Below are 19,430 nucleotides of genomic sequence, written 5' to 3' on the forward strand. Positions count from 1 at the left end.
TGCTCCCACAATAATTTCTACCTTCTGGATAAGTTAAAATCGGCAAACCAATTTTATTCAACAATTTCTTTCCTTTAAGGAAATACTCTGAACATGTGTAGAAGCAATCAATTTTTTGTCTGTATGTATGTGAAGTTATAATTAAAAGTTATATTTGTCAGTATAGTTATTTAGAAAGTAATAATAGCAGTAAACAACTTGTAGGTACATGTTTATATAAGTAGTTGTATTTGAAGGCGTATAGAAAATCTATCTATCTATCTATCTATCTATCTAAATACCTACCTACCTACCGTGTTTCCCCAAAAATAAGACCCTGTCTTATATTTTTTTGAACCCTGAAATAAGCACTTGGCCTTATTGCCATGCACTCAAAAGCCCAGTTGGGCTTATTATTAGGGGATGTCTTATTTTGGGGGAAACAGGATTATCTATCTATCTATCTATCTATCTATCTATCTATCTATCTATCTATCATCTATCTATTTTCTGTACACCTTCACATTTTAACAATAGAGGAAGCTATTCTGTGAAAATCAATTACCGTAGTTCATGTACTCAATTTTTTTTGGATGAATGAAATAAATGAAGAATCACATTCTTCCTATTCTCTATGAACACTTTCAAAAACTAATCCTGTCATACCTGAACTTGAATGAATGTTTGCTTTTTGTCCAAAAACCTTTAGATGAGCGCTAGCATAGCATAATGTGTTTCTAATGATATCCAGGAATCATGATATTTTATTTCTCACTTTCAACAAGTAACTAACTAATATAAACATCTGGATTAACTTCTTGAGGAGATGGGCTGCATTTGCCTTCTCCAAACGGATGCCCTCAGAATGCATTGACATTACATAGTTCCCAGTTACGGGCTTGTAATTTCAACATAACTGGAAGGCAACACAATGGTAAAGAAGAGTTTGTAGAGTTAATTAATTAGATGTGCACTTTTCAGTTAGTTTTCTACCCGGACTTCATATAACTGCAGCGTTTGGATATATAGGCAAATAATGCTTTGAAACTCACCAGTCTAAGTTTAGCATCTGGGCGTTTTCCTTCATGCCTTTGTATGCTAAAGCTGGTTTACAACTTTTCATTGAACCACTGCACAGTCTCTTAGTGGCTCTTTTTTTCAGCATTACAAACATCTGGAAAACTCAATACTCCCGAATGAAGAACAACCAGAACACAAGAATAAATGGCACAGAACAGCAAATTTCAGTTCCAAATCAAAACAATACCTAGCATCCATTGTCTTCCCAGGGGACCTCAGTAGGTCTGAAACTAATATGGAGACTAATACATCATCCTAGGATATTTGCCACTTTTAAAATAATCCTCTGCAAAGAACAGATCATTTAACTTGCAAATAAGTCACACCAAGAATAACTGGTTTGAATGAAGACCTATTCAAGTTGTTTACAGAAAGAAAATGTTTTTGTCCAACAAACACAATAGATGAAAGTTTCCTACATTGCAACTGGAGGCCTTCAAATTGATGTGTGTCTTCAGCTGGTGACCTCTGAGAAGAAAAGGGAGTAGGGGGGGAAAAGGGTTACTTTAAACAAGACTTTTTTTCCTTATTGCTTCAAGTAAGCCTGGGTTTTTCCTGTATTTTTTGTTTATAATAAATCTGTGATTATTAAATCTCTCTCACACATACACTCTCACTATCCCTAAGGGAAACTGAATTTCTCCTTGTGACTCAGAGAAGATTGAAATCCATACTTATGATGCGTGTATTGCTTATTTTACTGAGATGTTTGTGTCTCTATTTTTTAATAGCCTACATAGATCCGATATGTTTTATTCCTCTTTTTGTTGGCAAATAGAACTGTTATTCTTAGCACAGTGAAATTAGCTGTAGCCTGTCAAGTCAATTAAATAACTTGTAGGGAATTAGGCTAGTGATAAGGGAAACATATTTTTCATGCCAATATTTTGTTGGGTTTTGTTGGCTATGTATTTATTTTGAGCTGGTCAGTGTCTGTATGAAGAAATGATTGATAGTGTATAATATATGAAGCCTTTAGCAATTCTTAGCTCTTCACACTCTTCAGATTGTGTCTATGAAAAATCTTTTCCTGTTTACATATCTGTGTATATATATTTCCCTCTTTTGTTCAATTGGGTCTGATTCATGGAGACTGCCTGGAGAAGTCCCTGAAGTTTTCTTACATGGTTTTTCAGAAGTGGTTTGCCATTGCTTCCTTCCTAGGGCTGGAAGAAAGTGACTGCCCCAAGGCCACCCAGCTGGCTTAGTGCCTAAGGTGAGACTAGAACTCATGTTCTCCTGGTTTGTGTCCTTATGTGTTAATCACACACAATTCATCATCTGTCTTTTCTACATGCATACACACATAGGTATATATGTGTGTGTGTGCGTATATACTGTATAGAAGAGATAGATGATGAATTGTGTAGCATATTAAGCAAGGAAGATAGAAAATCCAACAAAACTTAGAGCAGTGTGATTCTCCACATTGTGGCAATTAGTTTTCAGAAAAGTTCCAATGTTTTCTGAGTGGGAAACTTTCATGAGCATTAAAATAATAATAATAATAATAATAATAATAATAATAATAATAATAATAATAACAACAACTACTACTACTACTACTACTACTACTACTACTACTACTACTACTTTATTGTCATATGACCATTCCAATATATGACCATTCCATTCACACCTCTGGGGCAATAAGACTTTGGGAAGAGGAAGCTGAGTTTGGCCTTAATGGGAGTTTCATTCCTAAAAATTGTTTGCATTTGGAAGAAACATAAGACAAACAGAACTTAGGAACTGAAAAGGGAAAGAATGAGAGAGAGAGAGAGAAAGAGGGAGGCAGAGAGAGAGAGAGGGAGGGAGGGAGGGAGGGAGGAATGATGGGGAGGAAGTGAAAGAAAGGGAAATCAGCAAAAAGAGAGAAATGGCTGGCTGTAGGATTTCATCATTGGAGTTCAATGATCAGGGTTCTCTGAATATGTATAAACATTTCTGAATGCACTGGCATGGGATATGATTTAGTGATTCACGATCTTGGGAAGGTAGGAATTTATTCCTCCACTCCACTCCTATTTTAAAAAGGGATCTTACACTCATGGGAGGAGGGCAAGGAAAGATTGCTGCATCTGGCCTTGGCTTGGGGACCTACCAAATTCCTGCCTAGAAACTGAATCTTATTTACGGTGCTTCCTTAGGTGGAAAAATCTAGCGAGCAACCTTGCAGAGACACGACAAAAATTTAGTTTTCAAGTCTTGGATGCATTGAGAACTTCAGTTAATTAGCAATGATGTCATGGTCATATTTATTGCCCATGGGCAATTTAGTGCTCGCTTTTAATATCAAGCACGAGAGAAATGCCACCGCTGTTGTCAGAAAGGATTCCAAATTCACATTTATGATGGCATCAAAATGCTTGGCTTTTGCTCTTTTGAACTCTAATCGTTATTTAAGTAGTATGATGATCATTCAGAATGATGGCATCAGGTGTTTTTATTACTTTCATGCAAACTGACCAACTCCTTCCTGGCTGACATAAAGGAGAACCAGGTTTGGCTGCAGGCCTGTGAGAGAGCTACATAATTTCTCTATATTTTTCTGTCTTTTTTTTCCCCAGCAGCCTAAGCTGTGTAGCCCAGTGAAGCCAAATGACTTGGATGGGGAATAACCTAGCTTTACCAAAAAGAAATGGGGAAAAAAATGCATATTACATCCAAGGGATAGGTTTTAGACAGGAATGTTCTGGCTACTCCCCAAAATAAAACAAGCAAAGAAACAAATGAGAATAAAACTCCAAATATATCTTCATCCATAGTGCTAAAGCAATGGTGGTCTGACTCTTCTATTTGTAGTTGGGATTACGAGAATTTCTGTACTCAGTTCTGCACTTATTTCAAATGCATCATTCGTGGTATATCTATTAATAGCAATAGCATTTAGACTTATATACCGCTTCATAGTGCTTTACAGCCTTCTCTAGGCCGTTTACAGAGTCAGCATATTGCCCCCCAACAATCTGGGTCGTCATTTTACCCGCCTCGGAAGGATGGAAGGCTGAGTCAACCTTGAGCCTCCTGAGATTCAAACTGCCAAATTGCAGGCAGCTGGAAGTCAGCAGAAGTAGCTTGCAGTACTGCATTCTAACCACTGCGCCACCACGGCTCTTGCAACACGACATTTTAGTTACATGATCTATTATTGCTATATATGTTTGGTACCGATGTATTGTGGTTGATTTGTTCTTTGACTTTTATCTTATTGTGCTTTGGTGGTAGTGGTGGTGGTGGTTGTACAGGTGACCTACAACAGTTCATTTAGTGACTGTTCAAAGTTACAACAGCACTGAAAAAAGTGACTTATGACCATTTTTCACACTTATTAACTGTTACAGCATCCCCATGGTCACATAATCAAAATTCAGATGCTTGGCAATGGACTCATATTTAGGAGAGTTGCAGCATCCTGGGATCATGTGATCACCTTCTGCGACCTTCTTACAAGCAACGTTAATGGGGAAGCCAGATTCACTTAATAACCGTGTTATTAACTTAATAACTGCAGTGATTTACTTAACAAGTGTGGCAAGAAAGGTCGTAAAATAGGGCAAAATTCACTATAAACAAATGTTTCACTTAGCAACAGATACTTCAGGCTCAATTGTGATCGTAAGTGGAGGACTACCTGTAGTTGTGATCAGTGGCTTACTCTTGAGGTAGGTCTAATTCTGACAGCTCTTACACTGTTGAAAGCCTTTGGAAGAAAAATGATTGCCTAATTTATTTATCCCAAGTGCCCTTAGAATGTTATAAGGTGTGGGATAATCTTAGAAAATCAACTGACAGCTGCTAACATTTGCAGAAGATATATATAGCTGCAGCAGCCAAAACTAAAAAAGAAAAGTGGCTCTCAAAATGGGTAAATTGCTCCTGAGGAGCAGAAAGCTTGCTACTGTTCTTCAAGCATCACCAGCTTGGAGAAAACAGACTTTAACATAACTCACAGAGAGCTGAGTTTGGGTATTGGTCTGATTCTGAGATTCTGCAGGATTCTGTTGCTCTGTCAGGGAGATGGGCAGTTTCTAAATTTGATTTAGCAATAAGCATAGTACACAAAATTGTCTGCTACAATGTCTTATCTGTCAACAGCTTCTTCGGCTTCAACCACAATAATACATGGACAAACAATCAATACAAACTCAAGGCAAACTGCTCCAAACTCGATTGCAGAAAATACGACTTCATTAACAGAGTGGTCAATGCCTAGAATGCTCTACCTGACTCCGTTGTTACAGCATCAAACCCTCATAGCTTCAACCTCAAACTGTCTACTGTGGACCTCATCCCATTCCTAAGAGGGGATGTGCATAAGCGCACCAGCATGCCTACCATCCCTGTCCTACTGTCCCCATTTATCTGTACTTACTTCCTTTGTTTATGTTTATACCTATACCTGCTATCTTGTACATGTTTGACAAACAAATTAAATAAATAAAAAATACATGTATTAAAAATATATCAACAATTCTTTAGAGCAGAGGTCTCCAACCGGTGGGGTTTGTAACTGGGCTGTGGAAACGGACGGCGTGCGTGGGGTTCCTCACTTGTGTAAGCAATAGATGTTCATTTTTTTTAAATAAGTAAATATTCCAGTTGATGTTCCATTTGACCAATAGGATGAGCAAGAAAGAAACAGGAAACTATTTTAAATAATGTGTCTATAATTTTAAAAAAAATGTGCAGTAATTTTTAAAAAGAAATGTTGCTAAACTGAAATATAGGGTATCCTTAATAAGTCTGATCTCTGGAACATAGTGTAAGTTATTTTTCTGCAACAATACATTAATTACTTACTAGAACTATTTAGTGGTGTAAAAATATATAGCAGGAAATAGAAGAAAGGTTTGAAATAAAGCTGTATATTTACTCTGGGAGAGATAGATTCCATTATCGTTCTTTTAACTTGGCTGTTCAAATCAGATCATTATTAGATACACCAAAGTAAGCTGCAGTTCATGAAAGCTTATGCTGTTTAATAATTTAAAAAAAATCCTCAGAAAAGATGCTGCCAGACTCCTAATTTTTTTGCCCCCGTGACTGACACAGCACTCCTTCTTCCAAGGGTATTCAGTGAATAGACTGCCATCTGCTGGAGCAAATGGTTAGCTCACTATGCAGGAGTAGATCAGAGTAGTAATTTAAAAGCACCATGATAGATAACGCTAGAGATTTTACCAAAGGCAGCGCTTATTCTAGCATTCATACTTTTCTATAAATAAACCATCAAGCCAAATGAAAACCACCATGGCATTCTTGAGGCTTGCTCTAACTTCCCTCTGTGGATGGGTATTACAGTGACGAGCAGCCAGTGAAATGAGAGGCTTACAGAGCATTCATAAAAGTATTTTCAACTTGGTTACTCATTCGGTAGTTTCAATAATTGCATACACAGTCTTTCTATTTTCATAATGAGAACTGACAGTACCTGCTGCAACCTGGATAGCATTGGATATCCATGGTGTCGAGTAAAAAAACCAAAAGCTTAGATTTTGTTATGAGTCAACCAGGAAAAGCATTTTGAGAGATTTGTGGGATTTAATATATAGCCTCCTAGAGATCAGATAATATCTGAGAAGACTTTTATGGTAACTGTGTGAATATAATTGCTCACATCCATTTCATCTTAGGAATCTTCCAGTCAGCTCTTGATATCACTCTCTTTCCTTCTGCTGAAGTTCAAAGGTCCTTCCTGAGGTTTTGTGGGATGAGGGTGAATGAGGAGGAGGGCAATTGAAAAATCATCTGGCTGATCAATGAAGGGGTGGGAAAATTGGTATCTCAACAAACCCCTTCCTCTTTTCTCTGTTGTCTTTCTTTTTAAAGTAAGAGGCAGGAAAACACTTGATGGTTCTGAAAAGAATGTTCAGGTTCCCAGTATCTGTGTCAAACATAATTTTGTCCAAGAATACATAATGCAGTAAGAAATCACACAGCATGGGGTTGGCATGCTACCTCTCTTCCTTTGTTGTGGATCTAAAATAATTCAATGTCTTTTCAACTGAATTTAGTCTAATCTAAAAGAATCCACTTCTCTTCCTTTTTCTTTTCTTCCATTTCAAACTGTGACAGTGCTGAAGTTCTGAGAACTCCATTGTTGGAGATTTTTTTTTAGGACAAAATAAATTGGAGAGCTATTTGCCTGGGATGGTATGAGGATTCCTGCTTTGGGTGAAAAGTTGTATTAATAACTTTTAAGTCCCATTCCAATTCTATGATTCTATTGTTCCAATATTCCATGGTTCTCTATGATGCTATGTGATCCTATGATTCTAGAGTCTATGATTCTATGATTCTAGAGTCTATGAGACTATGATTTTTGGGAATGTGGGACAAAAACACATACTAATTCTGATTATAGGCCTTTTCCCTTTTCCAGAATGAGGACTTCTCTTTACATGCACAGGGACGCCTGCACGTGGGTTTCTGCAGCATGAAGGGAGACATAGCTGGGTAACTCAGAGGCTTCCACCTACAAAGCTCCTGACATGTGTAAGAATGGGACACATGAACTACACATAAGATCTTTGTCTCCAGACTGCCAGTCCTAAAAAAAATTAAAAACCATAGGCATTATAATATATTTTCTGTACATTTAAATCTACCTGGAAAGACAAGAAACACATTATAAAAAGTTTATATTTGAAAGATAGGATAATAAGTATTGTATGAATTCTACCTGCAATGGTACTTTATTTCTGCCTATAATGAACCTATCCTCTGCCCCTATCCTGTTCCCTTCTATGAAAGACAAGCAAATAGTACCAAAAAAGAAAAAAAGAAAAGAAAAGAAAAGAAAAAAAGAAAAGAAAAGAAAGAAAGAAAGAAAGAAAGAAAGAAAGAAAGAAAGAAAGAAAGAAAGAAAGAAAAAGCCAAAGTGCCCTCTGGGTTGACTCCATTTACAATTTCTAACTGTACACATTGCAATGGACACAATTTTAGCCTTTCCATTTCCATGTAGAAAAGAACATCCATCCTTAAAAGCAGCCCTTATTTCCTTATTTGATTTACACCCTACCTTTCATTTCAAGAGCCCCAAGTTCCTTACAGAGTGCTGTCTTCTCCTATTCTCCTTCACAACAAATCTGTGAGGTTGGTTTGGTTTGGTTTGGTTGTGTTGGAAGAAATGTCCATCTGGGTTCAGTTCCAAGTGGGGAAAAAGACACTGGAAACATGGAGGCTGCTTGGAAGGATAGCTTAATGGTAAAGCATAACCACCAAGCACATGTGATTTTGGGTAGCTGACCACATGGAGTGGAGAGTGAGTGTTATTTATACCATCTCTTGGGTGTTGAACTTGAGCCTCCTGATCCTGTAGCAAGGACATGTATCCTATTGGTTGCTGAATCCCATGTGGAGTCATATTTGTCTGAATCGAGTTTGGTTGAACCTTGCTGGGTAATATAATGAAGGAGCTTGGTTGTGCCATGTAGTGAGCTTTGCTGATAGATAATCCTATTATGACCTGGAAGGTCATGTCTTAATCCCATCACCCTGGAGCCGAGGTCTTTTGTTTTGTAGATAGGCTGGCCCAGTCTTAATATGCACCAAATATCTGCTGGGGCAGGGAGCTGCTCTTTGTCTTTAAAAACTTGTTTTTCCTTTTCTCATCCAGGGAAATATAATATTCTGCCTTTTTAATATTTCCTAAAATATTTCATTCTTCTAGGAGGGGTGGGTGCTAACTTTCTTCAGTTGAAAGAAAGAGAGTCTACTGTGGCTTGTATGGCTGATTGTGGGCAGGAGCCCGAGGCCCTTCATCATTTTAACGTGTCTACCACACTGGTTCTCATACGGGGATAATTATTGCAAGTATTTTGCAGTGTTGTAAAATAATTATTTTGTTCAGCATTTTTGCCTGCAATATTTATATTCAACATAGCCATCCTCAACTGTTCTTAGAAAGACTAGGGATTGGTAAAGAGGAATTTGCTGTGTCTTCTAATGAAAAGCTTTACTATGCCATGATGTTACCAAGGATTTTATTTGACATGCAATGGAAGCCTTCACGCATATTAACTAGCTTCAGATTCTTGGCTACCATAAGGAAGTATAGAGAACAAGCTCCGAGCATAGCTGATTCTTGCTTTTCAATTGCCATACTTGTAAAATGCATGGAAGTCATGTGAATTTAATAGCCCAGTACACAGGCAATGGCCTGTAAAAAGGTCAGTGAATAAAGCAAGAAAACAAACAAAGCAATTTAAGGAATCCAATTCTGGACATATGAAGATCAGTGAATGTGAAACTGCTCTGGACCAGATACTGGACATTGATGAAAACTGCACATGAGGTAGTAACATGTATCCAGTACAACAATGAAAGCAACCAATGAGAGCATGGCTGAGACAAATAGTAAAAAGCAAAGCCAGGCAAGGACTTAGTTGGAAGATACAACATGCAAGCATCTGAATTGGAATCTGTCCTCTTCACTCCTGTAAGGTTTATTGATCCATTATTCTGATAGGATTTGTTGAGCAAGTAAGAATGACAGATATGTGTCCAATCCACCATAGCTATTTTATATAACAAAAGTGGCAAACCCGATGCACTGCTTATTATTTTTCCTTTTAGTATTACACTGATTATGGGTCACACAGTTTATGGATTGTAATTTTAGTATATTAGACCATGTATAATTGACAGACTGGATTTTATCATAGATTTTAGCTGTTATTTATTATTTTATACTAGAATTTTTAATTGTATATTTACGCTTTTTATTTGTTCTGGTCTCTGGTCTATGATTGTAATAAACTGAATTGAATTGAAAGCCTTGCCATTGCACGTTATAATCAATAAAGCTAAGAAAAATTGGGAGCTGTGTGTCATTTAAAGAGCCAGTCACTTGTCTAGGGTCCCAGAAGCATTGATATCTCACTGCAAGGTGTGTGCATTCCTCACCTAAACAGCTAACTATTGATCAAGGCTGTATTTCCAGCAAATTCTTCATTCATCGTTTCTGGCCATTCCTGAGCTGCATAACATTGCAAGGACAACTGATAAATTATGTCTCAATGAATGGTTCGAGGAATACTGACTGACTAGCAATGAGTTATATCAAATTTTGTGTTGTCGAAATGTAATCAGGAGTCCATAGTGACAATGCAAGAGGCAAGACTAGGACTCTTTGCATTTTCTAACAATTGAATGCAAAGGGGGGGAAAACCCACAAATTGTATTGCAAAAGACTTTACTTGAACTTAAGAAAGTAGGACATTTAACAATTTTAAACAAAACCTGTCTGAAAAGCTATCTTCCCTATACATCCCCTATGCCCTTATAAGCAAGGGGAGTTCAAGCAGCAAGCAGCCAAGCTGGAATAGGTACAGAATACCAAAATTGCTTTTCCTTATAGTTGCCCGTCATTTCTCATGCTAGCCAGACATGATTTAAGTGTTGGAAAAGTTCCAATCATATGCAGTGATTTTGACTGATTTTATAATGTAACTGACCATCAAAACGAAACATCTGCTGGTGAAAAAGCCAAAACTACCCTCATCCTACCAATTTTATAGTCATTTCTCCACCCACCCACCCCTTAATGCTACCATTAGCTCTATGAAGGGCAAATGCATTGCTTTAAAAGTTATATCTTTGCTGCATATGAAAGAAAATACATGGCTGAGGTAATTTGATTTGCTTTGTTAACATGTGCAAATTGTTTAATTTGGTGTCGAGCTGGATTAATTGATGGATGGTGCATCAGTTTTGCTTTAACACAGAGAGGTTAAAATAAGGTCTCACATAAACTGAGCTCTAAAAGCTTCCTTGGAATAGGTTCTATGTCATGACTAGTTTTACCCAATTTGTCCATTAAGGCTAGGAATGGATGACTCTATCAGATTCAGACTTTTCCATTTGTTTTCCTAATCTTAGGTTGCTTCTGTCTCATTTTGGTATCAGTTTATGACTTTTCTTTCATTTACAGGCATTTTGAGACATATTTCTTCTAATACTGGCTGCACAGGAAACTTTCTTTTGGACGGGAACAAATTTCTGCATTTGAGAAAGAAAGAAAAAAAATAGCATAAAGGATATATAGAGAAGCAACTTCTGATCATCTAAGCACTTACATAATTTATTCTCTAACTTCCCTCCTTAAAATTACATTATTATTCTCTTCTTCCCATAACCAATCCCTTTTAAACCACCAGTTCATTCCGTCTCCAACCCCCCCAATTTTCAGCAATTAAATCCATAAGAGATTTGCAGGACAATGCAAAATGATTTTACAGTATGTTCGTCTATGACTATAATAAAGATCTAGTTTTATTTCAAAATGATTTCGTGGCAAGTAATTTAGGCAAACAGTTTGCCAAGTCTTTTTTATATTTACATTGTGGTAAATAAAAGTAAGTGAGCCAGTTTTGTGTAGTGGTTAAGGCACCAAAGTAGAAACTGGGAAACTGATTTCTAGTCTTGCCTTAGGCACAAAGCCAACTGAGTGGCTTTGGGTCAGTCACTCTCTTTCGGCCCCAGGAAGAAGGCAAAGGCAAATCACTTCTGAAAACTTTTCCAAGAAGGGGCTTGTCCAAACGGTCACTAGGAGTTAAAACTTGAAGGTACAACAACAACAATAATAAACACCTTTGGTGCTATCTCAAAACACCTGGACACCACTTGAACACAGTCGGCATTGATAAAAATCACCATCAGTCAATTGCAAAAGGCAGCTTTATTTCAATCAGCTTACGGTACATCCTGCAACAATGCTTTTAACACCATCAAACCACAACACTGGCTTATCCCAGGCTCTCGATAAGTCAATAAAAATGCCCAATCCAGTCTAAACATCTGGCTGAGTGTGCGACCAACCATAATAAATAATAATCGTTCGATGCAGGCCATGGAAATCTTCACCTTCGTGAGTTGTGCTGAAACACTATACATAAGTCTTCATTAGCTGATTTCACGCTGGAAAAAGATGGCTGCACCCTCCCGGGCGTTTATGTGAAAATCACTTCATTCCTAGATATTTTTATGGCTTCTATTGATATTAGCACCACAGCTATTGACTGGGTATATCTTGTGGAATAGCGGAACTGCAGTTTTGTACATCTTGGCCCTCTTCCATAGCTGCTTCTACTGAGAAAGGGAAGTGGTGGGGTGTCTGAAATTTCTATAGATAATGTTAAACATATGTAGCCCAACTAGCATTATATTTTAAAAGCCAGAAAGCATTAACTATATTTTACTTTCACAACCTATATTCAGGATCTGCAATATTGTCTAAGGCAAGAAAAAGGAGAACTCTTATGCCATTTCATGGCTTGATGGCTCTTGACATTTTATCCCCTCTCCCTTTCCTCTTTCTGTCATTTGATCTGTTGCAAAACGTATTGCAAATTAAACTATTCTAAAATCACTGAGCATCAACAGATAGAGAATCAGGATCAGGGAAAAGTACAAGCAGGAGAGAATTCTAACTTTAGATTGTATTTACCCTTGCTTATTTATTTCTCATGCTTCCCTTTTAGTCTCTATTTACCGATTAGAAATAATTGTTACTTTATTTGATTTCTATAGCCACCCATCTTAACCAATCACTCTGGGAGGTGAACATTATAAAAAACTTGACAAACAATTAAAACAATATAGAATAAATATATATGGTCACTGAGTAAAACCATTGCCATAGACATTAATGTATTCAGGAAACAGGACCTTTAACACACTCAGGGCACCAGGCTTGGACACATAACTAGGTCTTCATGGCCTTGCAGAAGGCCATCAGGGTTGGGATCTGATCTCTGAAAGGACAATGTTTTGGAGGGCAGGGTTACTGCAGAAATGATGCCTCCTAGTCCCTATTTGCCAATATTCCTTGAATGACAGGACCCATAACATGCCCAAGCTGCTGGATCAAAAGGATGGATAGAGACAGCTGGGATAAGATAGTCCCTTAGGTAACCTGGCCCCTAGACACATAGATACAGATATGGCTTGGGATGTCTGTCTGTCTGTCTGTCTCTCTCCTATCTATCTATCTATCTATCTATCTATCTATCTATCTATCATCTATCTATCTATCTATCTATCTATCATGATCCACATCAAGAGCAAGTCTGGGTTTGGATAACGCATTGTAAGACTTAAAGAAACTGAGTATGCTTAGAGAAAGACAACAAACATAAGCCATAAAAACTAATGATGAGGGACTGAAGAAAATGGGTATATTTTACTTGAAAGACTGGAAAGGGTTATGACAATAGTTTTCATGGGCCTGATGAATGGAATGTCATGTGGAAGAAAATCAAGACTTGTTACAAAATCACTTCAGACTACAGGACAAAGAATCACACTCTTTTATTACAGGAAGGCAGATTCTGGTTGAAAACTTCCTAATTGGTAAAGATTGATTGATTATGTTCTATAAAGTCATTTTCAATTCCTGTCAACCACAAAGATAGATATTTTCTCCATGAAAATTTATCTCTAATCTGATATTGGTGAATGATGAATACTAACAATACTTCTACAATTTAGCAAGGGACAAGAAACCAGGATTTGTGCTGTGACAACTTTGAAGCCATCAGAGTTTGATGGAATTCTTCTATCTACAATAGCAGCCATGTTACAAGAATCCCAATATTAGCTACATCCTAGAATCTGTAGGGGTACCTTGCCTTAGCCTTCAGCCTGTAAAGAACTTCCTGGTTTATAGAGAAAATGGAGTTAATATAATTCAATGGGATTCTATCCCAGATGTAACCCCATGTATCCATCTTCCACAAACTTATTTACCATGCCCCATTGCGCCATTGCCAGAATGGGCAGGCATGTGTTGGAAAATTGCTAGAGACAAATGGTTGCAACACACACTCAGATGGGCATGTAGTCATTTCAGTGGAAATGGAGCTAACAAAGGAATGACAATTCAAGTACCTATATGTTGCTACCCTAGTTGCAAGTAAGTTCCAATGAAGCGAGAATTAAAGTAATAGGCAAAGACACCTGCAGAGGGATGGATCAGGAATTCAGTGACATATAAAAAGATTAAACTGGTCAATTGACTCTCTGCATCTTCTATCCAGAAAGAACTCTTCTCTATTAATGTTAAAGTTCTTTTTTTTTTTCTTTTTTGGTGAGCTAGTAATAGTACTTTCACAAAATGCCAGTTTTCAGTGATTTCTAGATGCTTGTAGGAGTTAAACTGATTCAGCCCAATCCACAAGTCATCTATAATAGTGTTATTTGATTAATGGAATAGCTTTGTCTAGTGGAATTAATTCTATCCTATCCTCCACCCCATGTTCTACCCTCCTCATAATCTGTTGTGGAGAAAATGCAGAAGTGGGATGGTGGAGAGAAAGTGATGAAAGGCTCTGAGCTCTTGATAAAAAATCTCTGCCTAACATTGGATGTAGCCCATTATCTGATCTTTTCTTTCTGTTTGAAAAAGTAACACTTTCATTCTCAGACTCGGATGCAAAATCATCACATTCTGTCTCCTTAAAGTATTAGGCAGACTCCCCCCCCCCCCCCGTTATTCTGCTCTGACAATAGTCTAGAACAGTGATGGCTAACCTTTTCTGAACCTTTTCTGGGGGTTTGTGCCCAAAACGAGCGTGTGCCCAAACCCCCAAAATGCAATGTGCACACGGGCCCCATGCATGTGCCCTGCCCCCATGCATGTTCACACAGCCCCCTGCAAGTGGCCTGCGCATGCGTGTATGGCTCCCGCATGTGCCCCACCCGCTGTGCATGTGCACGCCCCCCCCACACCCCACACCCTTGCATGCGTGGCAGAGACCAGAAGACCGGCAGGCTGCAGGAGGTGCGGGTGCATGCGTGGTGGAGCTGAACTGGGGCAACGGCTCACGTGCCCACAGAGAGGTCACTGTGTGCCACCTCTGGCACAAGTGCCATAGGTTCACCATCACAGGTCTAGAAAAAAAAATAACTTTTCTCTCTGAGCTAACACCAAGTTCTGTAGAATCAGGAATATCTTAACGGTGAGTTGGATTTTTGGGGTCAAGCTATGAATACTGTATTTTAAATTCAGGAGCCCATAGTATAATTCACTGACCTTAGTATAATCCCCATGATGTCTATGGAACTACATGGGCCATAAGTTAAAGCAATCTTTGGCCTGAGGCATTTGTGTCTGTTCAGTGTTTCCCAAAGAGACTTTCAACATTCTTGTTGATGAAGTTCACCAAAAAGCTTTCAGCTCTAATGGTATCCTGGAAACAATACTTGCTATTGGGACCAAGGCTTTTTAATTACACATGGAGCCAAACTTTGCTAAGAACTATGAATGTGGAAAACCTGAATCAAATCCAGTGGAAATTTGGAACCTGACATGAAGATTTCTCTGAGCATTATCTCATTTCATCTTCATTTGTCACATTTACACAATGATATAAATGGACAATAATATGAGTCAACAGGTTGGAAAATGCCTTATGGCCAAATGTGAACTGTTCTCAAGAATGTAGAAATCCAGGAAAGATTGTTGCCACCTATATTTCCATGAAAATGACTTTTTTTTTAAAAAAAAAGAAAAAAAAGAAAATGGATTTCAATTATTCCCAAACTCAAAAAAAGCATAACAGATAGTTTATTTTCATAATTTTTCCCAAAGTGGTGCCCTCCAGTATGTTGGATTGTAGCTTGAGCAAATTTTAAGTAGGTGTTTGGGGAGTTATAGCTCAATACATGTACAGGAAATTAGTTGAGAAAGGAGAAGTTTAAGTAATCATAGTACAATGTAGTTTATGACATAGATACAGATGTTATAATTTTGTCATCTAAAATGCATAGTACATGCATTTAAATGTTCTCATTTAGTGCCACTGAATATAAAGCTGGTTTGCCTTCTTTGACGGATTCAGGGGAAGGACCTGGAAAAAATAACAGTAGTTAAATAATTACCCTATTTCTGTTCTCTGAAATCTAAATGAACTTATATCCCTATCTTTTCGTAGATAATCAAAGAACTGGCTGTGAAAATCCACATTTGGAAATTAAGAACATAGCATGGATTATTTTTAACACCAATATGTCTTTTTATCATGTCTGGCTTTCATATTATTATTTAATATTATTACTATGGCCATTATTTATATTTCACGAGGTATTTTAAAACTTTTATTTGGATGTTAGTAGTCCAGAATCTCTGGAGCTGGCAAAATAGATATATTAGTCAAATACACCCACCAAAAAAAATAAAATAAATGCTCAATGCTGTTCTAAATATTTATGATCCATGCTAGATACTGGATTAGAACTCGCATAAATCACACCTAATATCCACATCTAGAAGGCATTAAACCACTGCTCTGGGCAGACAGATTATTGCTTTCATTTTATGCATCCTTACATACTAGGTCACTAGATACTTTGACATGCCCCTGTTTTAAGCTTTCTAATCTTTTGAAACCTATCTGCATCCTTTTTTTTGCTTCTGCCAAGTTCAGAATCCTGAGAAAAGGCATTAATCACAATTCAGTATTTCCTCTGGCTGACCTATAAAAGAGTAGAAAAATGTCATTTGGAGACATGCCCCGCCTTCTGAGCTGCAGCTCCTGGGGAGTGGGACTACCATTTGCCCCTCTCTCCTCAAATGGGATAGATGCTGTTGCCATCCCACTATGTTTTCAATAGTGTTTCTGTTTAAACATCACGGCAAGCTATGAACATGAAAAAGATGTGTCCATGTTATTGCAACTAGGTATTTCTTTTTGCAAATGCCCTGGCTATGATTGTATTGTAGCAATATTGTAGCTCCTACAATATTGTAGGAGAAAACTGACTGATATGGACAGTTTTGGGTATTTTCTTACCCTTGCAGTTTTGGAGGAATACAGTAGGCCAAAGAAAGAGAGCAGAGTGAAACTGACAGGCATTCCGACTGTTTCTCTCTTTAAATTTCTGGAAAACTGCTTGAGAAATATCTGGTCCCCCAATCCAGGCATTCCCATTGAGTCATCTCAAGAAACAAAGTGCAACGAAGCATCTTAAAACCTGAGGAGGTTATCAGGACATCATGCTAAAGAGGAAATTATGTTCTACAAGCAAATTTGGAAAGTGGTAGGTGACAAAGCTGGGAAAGGGAAGAATAGATTTTACTCAAATTGCCTGTATATTTATTATTTAGTTAAATAATAAGTTTATTGTTTATTTAAATAAAAATTTAATATTTTTATGCTACCCATCTCCTGTATAAGACGATTCACTAAAGAACATTCTATGTTCTTTACTGAATTAAAAGAAGAATCCTAGTAGGATAATGCTATAAAGCTTTCTTTAATGTGTTTATGCCCCTAGACTTGTGACATGTGCAGTAGTGTGAATAATTATATTCCTTTAGTGTTTCAGAGAAGTCCCAGCAATTGTAATACACACTAACTTCATATTAGCCACAAACCAGTGTGTTTCTAATTTACAAATCTGGCAATTTTTCAATAAGTTGTTGCACTTTGTCTGATCTGTTCTCAAAATACGGAAGTGCTTGAAGCATGGCCACCTGCAATAACAGATTACTGTTCCCTAAAATATTGTCCTATACCTACAATGCGGAGGCGCAAAGCTTCTCTCGGGGGAAAAAAAAGACTTTGTTATTTTTTTTTTGCTAAAAAAAAAAAAAAGAAGAGGAAACTATCCCAAAGAAAAGCTAGTTTTCAGCAGCTTCTTTGTTCCCCAAATCAACTGGCATCAAAGTCTAATGAAAACCTGTATGCGGACACTGGATCTAGTCCAAGGTATACTATTGGCCTTTGCTAAATTCCTCGGGGACATGACTCATATAAAAAACATGAGGCTGTCATCATATTGGAGCTGGTGGCTCCAATAAATCAAATTTACTTTGAAAATTGAAGCATAACAAAATTTTATTAGGTGAAACTTTGGCGTTTCTCTCAGTCAACTTGCACATATATATTTTTGATTCCTTGCAGCAGTTAAAAAGAATGCCTCAATCCTATTCAAAAGAACGGAGATCTCAATGGTATCTTTTAAAAAGGTTTTAATTGGTGGCAATGGGAACTGTAACTATATATAAAGTTTGTGTGCATAAAGACGGACTAAATAATAGCATGAAGAGACTCAATGTTTGTTTGATTTTGGGATTCTATTTTTAAAAATAAGTGCTTGCTTTCTTGCATGAAAAGGAGAAGCACTTATTTTTAAGAATAGAATCTCAAAGCCACAGAAACATGTCTCTTCACACTATTGTTTAGTGCATGATAAGGATGACCACAATAGTCTAATCAAGGAACAATATTACATAGTCGGGTAACGAACTATCTAAGCGCCATGGTGGTGTAGTAGTTAGAATGCAGTACTGCAGGCTACTTCAGCTGCCTGCCGGCTGCCTGCAATTTGGCAGTTTAAATTTCACCAGGCTCAAGATTGACTCAGCCTTCCATCTTTCCGAGGTCAGTAAAATGAGGACCCAGATTGACTCTGTAAGCCGCTTTTAGTTTAGAAAACATTCGCCTATAATCCTTTTTATCTCTCTACAGCAGGGGTGTCAAACTGGCGGCCAGCAGGCCGGATGCATCATGCACAGGCCACGCCCACCCCAGCTCCACGGATGGGAAAAACATCGCGAAATATCAAGTGACGGCAATGTGAGGCCGCTAGTTTGACACCCCTGCTCTACAGGCTAATCCTATGTCTAAACATTTTTCACAGATGTATCATTTTAAAAATATGGGTAGGAAACCTTGGTTATTTCTATATCACTTTAGAATTACTTCAACCACAAAATACTTTTGACCCACTTATGAATTGTGCCATTAAAAAAAAACCTTTGACAATGAGTTTTTGCACGTGTCTTTCTTTTATTCCAGACAGGACATCTTGGCTCAATTTGTTTCCTTAGAAATTATGACACATTTAGGGATTTTACATGTGATGATCAGCCACTCAAATTTTTATGTTGCTACTTTTTTATCTCAACATGTTGCTTGAATTCTGGACTATTTACTTTGGATATTCCTCTACTGTATATTGCATCTTGTGAAATTTTGCTTGCAAAATCAAAAACACTCAAAGCGGAATGCATGAACATGTCGGTGTGTATTCAGATCAGCTAACATTTACAGATGTAACACTTTAATCACTTTAAGACTTTGTATAAAATTTCCTAATATTAAGATAAGATTTATTATCATTGTGTTTGCTACACATATTTTTGTTATCTCCCCTCTCTAGATACCAATTAATTTCCAGCTTGTTACAAAATGCTTTTTTTACTACACAGTGACATGTACAGAAAACAACAACCAGAAAAAAAAATATTATGTCAAATTTTGTTGGCTAAGCAGTTCATATGTAGAAGCATGATAATGAATATCACGATAAACATGATAATGACAGTCGTGAAATCAAGGGATTATTTAAAAGATTGGTGT

This window comes from Pantherophis guttatus, chromosome 1 (genome assembly GCF_059756535.1).
Source record: "Pantherophis guttatus breed Tessera chromosome 1, ASM5975653v1, whole genome shotgun sequence".
Taxonomy (NCBI): Eukaryota; Metazoa; Chordata; class Lepidosauria; order Squamata; family Colubridae; genus Pantherophis; species Pantherophis guttatus.